Here is a 9794-nt window from a genome sequence, read left to right as displayed (position 1 = left end):
GAGCAACAAAAGGGGCTGTGAGGGGAAGGTTCTGGATTTTTCAAAATTCAAAAATATCTTTCTTCCAAATTCCTAAAATACCCTAATTTGTCTTCTATATAAGGACCCCTGGGGTCACCGTTTCACGAGACGGTTTTTTGAGGGTTCAAAAATTGGGGAAAATTTTGGGGGTTTTCAAAAAATGAGTTGAAAATTTTAGATTTAGAAAAAACCAAGGAAGAAGAAAGAAATAAAGAAATTCTTGGAGAAATTTGGTTCTTATTTTAAAAGTTCATCAGCTAAATTAGAGCTTCGAGTCAACTGTGAAGAAATTTTCTGGTAGTCGTGATCTCTGTACCGATTCGTCGTCTCGTTTTGCTGCTCCTGAATAGGTAACATTCTATTTCCACTTAGTTTCCATTGTATTCTGCTTCACCTCTTCATTCTATAGTCATAAGTATTATGCCGAGAATCTTGTATGCTGGTTGTTGCTGTAGAGGTCTCAAAGACCATAGGTTGCTATTTTAGTAAAAAACAGTGTTGGTTGTATTGTTATGTTAGAATTAATTCCTATTCTGATTGTCTGATATATGGTTTCCGTCATCTTTATCTCGATTTTGTAATTGTTCATCTACTCTTGGTGTTACTGATTAATTTTTGACCTATTGTCTCATCTTGTGTATTGTTTATGATTTGAATTTTTGGTTCATGGTTAAAGATCATAGCTTGATTCTCGCTTAACAGTTTTTAGCCTCATGTTGTCTTGTCCGTAATTGCATTTTATAACCTTGGGTGTTGAAGAATTGTTTCGCTGTAGAGGCCTTGAGAGCCATACGTTATGCGATCGAATTACGACTGCTGTTTTGAGATGATATTTCCATCAACCTTGATTTGATGATTTTTAGTTCATCTTTTAAGTTCTCTTTCTTTTGGCATTAAAATTTATAGTCATGTTTTAGTCTGAATGTTATTTCTCCTTTCTTTTAAATCTCACTTCGTTTCTTCTAATCGACGTTAGGCAGTAGACTGACCATTTGAATAATAACCGCTTAAAAATTTGAGTTGCAACTCATGATATTGCTTATCTTGCATGGTTTTTGTTCAGTCCCCTCGATTAAATCTAAGTGGCTTGATGAGTATTTCATTAGTAAATCTATACATTTTTGTCATTACTTTTCGTCTACGCAAAATTCATACGTGCGATATCTGTGCCCAAGTTTTAGTACAAATTGGCTTCTCACTAATGTAAGTCTAAACAATGTGTTACTTCACATTTGGAGACATGCTATGTGCGGTGTAACTTGAAGCTTCCGTCTAGTATGAACACGTCATGTTTTACTTAGTATATTAATTAATATTGAATTAATTCAATATACTAAGTCCTTTTTTTTTCTTGATAACATACCATGTTGCAAGAATTTTGCCAACAGTGAACTGGTAGTCACTTTGTATGGTGATTAAATGATTCTTTCCTTATAAACCCACTGGTCAACATATGTTGTTTTTTACATACATTAAGTCTCTATGATGTTTTGGTTAGATTGAAATAATGTTCATTTTATCTTCGCATGTCCAAATAATTATTTCAAGTTAACTAGGAAGAATTTTGAGAAATATTTGGATTAGCTGATATGTAAGATTGATTTGCGTATAATGCTTCTTTATTGAGTTGATACGAACATGTATTACTATTTTTAATCGGCTTTTGATTATTTAAGATCCATACCACGTTGCTATTTTCAAAAAAATCCGCATTAGTTTCCTTTTAGTTTTTCCTCTCTTTGATCGATCATGTGTTAACTAACTCAATTTCCTTCCTTTGATTGCCTATGTGTTGTTTTTATATTTTTTTCCCTTTTTTAGTCATGTATTAGCGTCCTTTATTTTTCTTAATTTGCATGTGAATTCGTTGGAGTCCAAACGGACTCTTTGCATTCCTTAATGGGACAATCAGGCCCATCCATTGAGTCAAGCCCGGAAGTGAGTCTAAGGTTGCATAGTGTGCGAATACAAGGAGTCGAAAGAAGAAGAATGGGTTAAGATCCCATTTTTGAAGCGGAAAAGAGACTAGAAAGTCTCTATTTATTTACTTATTGATTTACTGTTGCCTTTATTTGTTTATTTATTCATTTTTTTAGTTCATTCATTCAGGCAAAGGCTCGAGTTGTATTTAATACAGATGGAGCAAGATTCGAGTCAAAGGCTCGAAAACTAGATTAGGACAGACAGGTGAAATGGGTCAAAGGCTCAATTAGACTAGGACAAGTTTTGTTGGTTTGGGCCCAACGACCTAAATCGTTTACTTTCTCCTCTCTTTCCCAGTTTATGTGTTTACTTGCTTATTTAATTTGTGTAGACTTAGTCAAAATCCCTATTAGGTCGTCTAAAACTGTTTTTACACAAATCTTTTCGACAAAATCACTCACTTTTCAAAATCAACTTCTTTCAAGGTTAATCAAAGACGATTTTCAAACAGTCCGGATAATCGCAAGTTAGCGGACGTTTTAGGTGCCTAACACCTTCCTAAAACGCTAATAGGAACCGCTTATTCAGAATCTCTTAACTTAAACGATTTTCTTGTTTTGAATCGTTTGAAGTACTTTCTAAAGGTTTCTTAATTCCTTTTTCAAAATTAAGCGGCGACTCTTCAAAAAGTCAAAAATTTTCCACAAAACAACTGTCTTGGCCTTTGGCCCTTAATCTTAATCCTACGGTGGCACGTAATTCTAGGAAAGTAGGATGCGATGAATCCATACTTCCCGCTCGGTGCTAAATATTACTCCTAGACTTAAGCTCAGAACGCGTTAGGAAATCCACCTTAATCAACTCAAGGGTCTATCATGAAGACCAAAATATAAATATATATCTCACTTGTAAATCATAATCAACTTGTGGATTCCTAACTCGACTAAATCTCAAAATAATCTTTCTCATCATCAAGTACACCTGCTTATCAAATCATATCAAGTATCAAATCTTCCAGAAAACATCATAGAACTCGTTCTTGACTCTCAAGCTCAATATCAATATATATTGAATAGACAAAGTTCTCATGGAAAAACATAAATCATGACACTTATCATAAATCACTTAGAAATTATCATTTCATAATAACAATATACAACTCATTACATAAATTCTTAATTTAAGAAATAAGACAATGAAGCATTCATATGTGTCAATCTTGTATATATCAAATCTCATAAATCCTTGATAAAGTAATTTGGGTGTAAACCCACTTTGCAAAATTCATGAAATTCAATAGAAATTAAATCTTTGGGCACAAGAACGAAAGAAGTGTTTTTGTTCAAAACCCCACATACCTTAATCTTTGAAATTGGATGAACTTTAGTGCTTGAGACTTTATCCACACTTGAAATAAATAATTCTTGAAGCCCACACTATGAGGAACTTGGTTCTTGAAGAAATTTTGAAGATTTATAGATGATTCTTGGAAGATTTATGTTCTTGATATAACCCTAGATATATTATCTCAAGAGAATTGGTAGAGAAAATGATGGAATTAGGGTTTGGATAGGATTCTCATATTTATAGAGGCCTCCAAAATATGGGAAAGACCAAAATACCCTTGCAAAAACGTCTCTAAATTACTGAAAAAAATATTTGACGACATCCGTGACAGGCCGTTACATCCATGATAGGCCGTCACGAAATGTCGTCACAAAATGGTCGAATTTTATGATTTTCTGCCTAACGCTAACGATGTCATCAGAAATGTCGTCAGAAACATGACGACGTCGTCAAAAATGTCGTCAGAAACGTGACAGGCCATCAGAAACGTCGTCACCCTTTTTCAGATTGACATGTTGGACATGTTGGAGTAAAATGGGTATAACTCTTTGCTCCGGTATCATATTTTAGCGAAATTGGTATCGTTAGAAAGATAATTCAATTATATATCTATTGATAGGTCATGAGCTTGAAAATTCCAAGTATAATGAGAAATATGCTCGTTTGAAGTTGACTATACCAATATTCTTCCTAAGAATTCAATCGGTAAGGAATGTTTTGATTCACCCAATCGTTAGGACATATTTAAGGCCTTAATACACACCATTCTTGATCGGAAAAAAACCCAAAACATTATAATTTATTTCTCATGAGCTTGATTCATGGTTACACTATTGGTTAGAGTCTCGGGGTATTACAGTAATCACCCAACATCTGACCCTTTAGTTCTAAACCTTGAGCATTAGTAACCTTCAACTTATCAACCTTCTATGTACAATTCTGAACACAACCAGCTGAATTCTGAGTATCAATAACAACATGGACTGATCTTCAGCATTTTCAAAAATCTGAACAGAGTTACTCTCATCATTCTGATCATTACCACCCAAATCTGAACCACTACAAGAATTTTCAGCATCTGAATCTGTAACATTGACCTCGTCTAAAGCATTGTGTTGAGTAATATTATTGTCATGATTTTGAGGAAAAAAAGTGAAATGAGCAGTGGTAGCAGGGGCTCTAAATTCCACCCTATGGTCAACCAACCTATTCCCATGCAAAGCATGAGGTCTACAACCCCCCTTTGGATCCCTTTCCTATGTCATTGTTTGTTTCCTTGGTTTACTTGTTCTGCATTATTTGGGGGGATACACAGGGGATGGGACTTGCAATATCACCATGGGGTTGGGAGCACTGAGTCAATACTTGTCTGCTGCTCTTGTTGTTTTTGCTGGTCAATGTCTTGTTTTGCTCTTGGCGATACTGATTTGTATACTTGTTGAGTTTGCTACATTGCTCTTTTGAGCATTTTGGTTGTAACCTTTGAATTTCTTTCTTTTTTGGGTTTGCCACTCCTCTTGTTATTTCTTTTCTTCCATTTTCTGATTTTGGTGATGGTTTTCTTTGGTAACTGAAACACTAGCAGAAAAATTAGTAATAACTTGTTGAGAGTTATTATTTTGGTTAGTTACCTGATTGCTGATTCCTTGCCCTGATTTGTTCTTGAGATTATTCGTTGCTTCAACTTCTTTTCTTTTCCTGTAATCATCATCCAAAGAGAAATAAATTCCTTATTGTAGCAATGCCAAGGAAGTTCTGGTATAGTGACTGTAATACCCCGTATTTTTCTTAGCTTAAATTTTTCCTTAGAATGTCAAGAATTTGCTTCAAAGATGAATACCATTTATTTCATGCGGTATTTTTCAAGATTTCAACTTTTTATTATGTGGAAAATTGAATAAGTTTTCCATCGATATCAAATTCGCCCAATTCCGACATCGCGCCAAGGGCCAATATGGCAATCCAAGGGGCACCAAGATTGTGGCGCGTCGCGGTGAGCATCCATTTCCCGTTCGTCCTTTTCCAGTGAGCCACCGCGATTGTGGTGCGCTATAGTGGCCAATCAAATCGGGAAAAATATTGCATTTTCCAGTTCCAACTTGAAGTTTCAAAAGGGCCCTTTGGTCTTTTCCAAGCCCCAGGTCATGAATAACAGAGAATTTAACCCATTCAAAGCTCATCATATTCACTTTTCATCTATTCACTCTCAAAAGAAAACCCTAAAGCTCAAACTTTCTCTCCAAGAAATCCAAATTCCTCCATTAATTCTCCAAGGAAACTCAAGATTAAGGATTTCCCAATATAAGAACTCTAAGAATTCATCTCCAAAGCATCACTAGGAATCCAAGATTTGAGATTTTCATCAAAGATCATCAATTAAGGTATTTGGGGTTTGAACAAGGATAATTCTTTCATCCTTGTGCCCAAAACTTTATTTTATTACAAATTTACTGCAATTTATATGATTTCTCATGAATTTCAAGTTAGGGTTTATACCCATTATCATTATTTGCAAGATTATGAGATTTTTTCATGATTTAAAAGTTGAATCACATGATTATGTTTATATTTCCATACATATTGTTGAGATTTTCAGATTTTAAGATGATTTATGAATGTTTACATTACCAAGTATGAATTTTGAGATGTTTTAACATGAGATTGATGCTTGGGTCACCAGGCCTCATTTAAAGATTGTTGTTTCAAGATTTTTAGTGCTATAATCACCCCATGACTAGATTATTTTCAGATTTCAGATAAAGAATCCACTTTATTTCAGAAGACTTGAGATTTAAAGAAAAGTAAAGCATAGTTGGCTTTCTGTAAACCTTTGTGCTATTTTTGATAGGGATTTCTTAAGATTTTAAGCATAAGAATGGGAGTAGTATTTAGCACCGAGATGGGTAAGTTACTACGGTTTCATACCCCAGAACTACGTGCCATCGAAGGTACAGATTATCAGATTATTCCCACTTCTACGTGGATGACTCAGATTGTGATTACTCAGATTAGAAGTTCTATTTCGATGGCAAGGGTAGAACAACCCTACCTAACGGGGACCAGTCGTGGGACTCCATGGATGCTCACATGGTGTATGTCGGTTAGAAGAACCTCCCAACAGATGTCCCCACTCTTTAACAGTCTATTGATTTAAAGATTTAAGATAAAAACATATGTTTTGGAAGTTATGGTTTTAAGATTTTAAGCCATAAGATAAAGTATTTTCCAGATATTAGAAAAAAAAACTATGTGTAAAGGCTCACCGTTTTACTCATATTATGCTTTACAGAAAGATAAAGAGTTACGAATTTCAATTTTCAGATTTCAAGCTTAGAAGTGCGTCCTTTCTACACTTAGACAGTATGATTTAAAGACAGAGTATTAGCACAACTTTTAGAACTAAATGTTATGGCTCACTAGATTTACAAGTATGATTTATTTCTCATGATTATTATTTTCAGTATTTCAGATATTCTAGCTTATGTAAGTCATTTACATTTAGCATGCATTGTTTTACAAATTATGATGACGATATGATGTTCGACTCATGTATTTCACGCCCATATACTCAGTACATCCTCAAAGTACTGACCCACATATACGTCTATGTGCTACATTATCTCATAATGTAGGTATCAGTTCAGTTGTAGCACACATACCATATTCAGACAGACTGCAGCTTTCAGTCGGCAGGTGATGAGTCCTCTTGATTCAAGGGCTCGAGTCAGTCATATAGTTTGAGTAGTATTTTATTTTATTTATTTAGTCGTATTGATTTGGGATAGTTGGGGGTCATGTCTCAGCTATCGATAGTCAGTATAGTAGAGGCTTCACAGATGTTAGTTAGATTCAGTTATGTATTTTCAGTCCCTCTTTTAGACTTTATCAGAATGTAAAAGTGTATTGATATTGTATTTTTTCCAGATTCCATTATTATTACATTTTCGCACAGTAAACTCAGTCGTTTTATGCACATCATTCAATTGCTTATGAGTTATGCCAGTAGAAGGGTTAGCTTGGGATCACTTGTGATCCTAAGCGTCGTGTGACGTCTTAGGACAGATTTTTGGGGCGTTACAGTGACCCAAATAGGCACAATAGAAATCTCTTCCACAGGTATGAAAGTAGGAGTCCACACATGTATCATCATTAATTGACCTTCAATGTACATCCTCTGTTGAGTCCAAATAATGAGGTGATATTGCTCATTGTCTAATTCAATGTAGACATGTCTTGCATTAAAATGAGCTATTTTCACACCTCGGTGTGAGTTGAGTTTGAAGGATGAAACTTTTCCTAATAAGCTCAATCTTTTGGCATAGTGTTAGTGAACTTTCCAACAAGAGTATACTTGCACCTACTAGCCAGCTTGACCACAAAGTCCTGCTCCTCAAAGAGAGGTGCGGCGAGGGAAAGAAAATGCTTTCGGAGATCGAGATTTTTTAAGCCCTGTCTACTAGTAAAATTCAGAGAATCCAGTTCAAAAGGGACCTCATTTTTCTGTTGTTAGCTCTCAATCTGGTAGCATAAGATTGCACAACAGTGAAGGGAGCTAGTTCAGGAACAAGTTTATTTTTGGTATTGTTGGTGTTATCAGAAGTAGTGTCTTTATTGTGATTTTCTGAAAGGTTTTTCAGGTTTTTCTTTTGGTGCTTATGCTGAGTAGAGTCCTAATTATTTTTTGGGTTGTTGTTGGGGTTAGGCAAAGTAGGTCTGTTGGGATTATTGAGGGAAATATTCTGAGTATTGGTTTGAGTTTTGGGGTCATACTTGTCAAAATTCCTGGAAACTTTTGGATAATCATAGTTTGTGTGGTGTTGTTTATGAGCTTTGTTAGAATGGTCTTGGTATCATTTTCCTTAAGCTGCACATCATAGGTTAGATCACCAATACTTTGTTCTATTGCATCACATTGCAATTGAGCTATAGTGTTAACTAAATTACTGGAATCAAAATGATTTGAATTCAAGGGATTCGGGTACTTACCTGCATTTGTCGTGTCCGTCGATTGATGAAGTTGTTGTTCTCCTGTTGGACATACAGTTGTATTTTGTTGTTTTCCATCATGTTTTGCAAAGTGATCATCCCTCGGTTTAGCCCTCGGACACGTAAATTTAGCATTGGTGATGTTGATTGCGTCCTCAGGACTTTGAGAATTGTGTTGGTTCCTCATCAATATTAGTTCATTGTTTCCTTTCATCACAAACAGACAAGCATTAGCATTAATCAAGTTAGAATTCAACTTACCATTTTGTTGGTCCAATGCATGTCCTTGAGGAGTATCCGCATTCACCATAGCTTTAGGATAGATTTTGGACCGTGAATTATGCTCTCTAGACATCGGAACACCATCTCCGGTTAATTGTACTTCATCGTTAAGCCTAAAAGAGAAAATAGAAGAGCTCCGGCCTCGTCTATTTGATTTTCTTGAGGAGAAATACATGCATTGTCCTCCTGAATCAAATTTGACAAGCAATTTTGATTATCACTGACCGGAGTTCCATCGCCGGCATTGTTAGAATTTTGCCGATTTGAAACCCTAATTTCCTGTTGCAAAACAATTGGGGCTTCTTGTGTATTTGTATTGCTGTCCATATTGCGATCAGAACCCCCAACCCAATTTCCAATTGGCCGGTTGCGGCAGCGGCGGCGCCTTCGTCAAAAATCACCCTAGGTGGCGTAACTTTCAAACTCAAATTGGATACGTTCTGAGATGAAACAATTGGGTATTTTTGCATGGTTGGGTTCGCCTCATCAGTGCGCATCTTTTGGCGTTGGAATTTTTCATTTTTGCCGGTCGAAGCTCCGGCGTCGGCATTGAACAATAGTTTGCCAGAGTTTTCGTCGTTAGACTGCTTTGAATTTCCTTGATCTGATAGATCAGCAGATGGCGCACAAAACCCAAGGGTCGCGCTACCACAAAATTCGCTGGACGATGGTTCAATTTCGAGGCGGAACGGCGGTGCTTTGTCTTTGTCACTAGCAGAATTCGCCGGCGATAGAGACGGTGAAATTGTCCAAATTTTTGATTTGTTGAACATCAAGATGAGGACTATGATTCCTAATCGGAATGTTGCTTAGATTCAAATCCAATTGATCTAGAGAAATAATCATTTGTGCCATGCAATTTGTTCCAAGTTCGGATGAACAATGATCGCGACTGTTTTTTCGACATTGCCGGAGTTGGGGGTGGAATTTGTCGACGGGGTTTTTTGCGTTGAATTTGTATCATCAAGATCTACAACTTGATCTTTTGAATGAAATTTTTCAGTGTCGGGAGGGGGTCGGGCCCAATGACAGCCTCATGCCCAGCCTCGGGCCCCAAACGATAGGATTAAGAGTTTGGGATTTAAAGTTTAAGGTTTAGAATTTGCGGTTAAGGGTTTGGGGTTTAAGATTTAAGGTTTGGAGTTAGGATTTTGGAGTTTGGGGTTAAGGGGTCAGGGTTTAAGGTTTAGAGTTAAGTTAGGGTTTAGGATTTGGGATTTGGAATTAGGTTTAGG

At 36.2% G+C, this 9794-nt stretch overlaps 1 long non-coding RNA gene across 1 annotated transcript; it reads right to left on the bottom strand.

Annotated features, from left to right (window-relative positions):
* Positions 1–765: 765 nt before the first annotated feature.
* LOC107859574 lies at positions 766–9794 on the bottom strand. The gene is made up of 2 exons (XR_007052403.1): positions 8278–9794; positions 766–4989 (listed from the first exon to the last, which is right to left on the bottom strand). It is a non-coding gene; the product is annotated as an uncharacterized LOC107859574 (long non-coding RNA).

The sequence above is a fragment of the Capsicum annuum genome, chromosome 2, assembly GCF_002878395.1.
Source record: "Capsicum annuum cultivar UCD-10X-F1 chromosome 2, UCD10Xv1.1, whole genome shotgun sequence".
In the NCBI taxonomy this organism is placed as follows: domain Eukaryota; kingdom Viridiplantae; phylum Streptophyta; class Magnoliopsida; order Solanales; family Solanaceae; genus Capsicum; species Capsicum annuum.
This window is presented reverse-complemented; position numbering and strand designations above follow the sequence as displayed.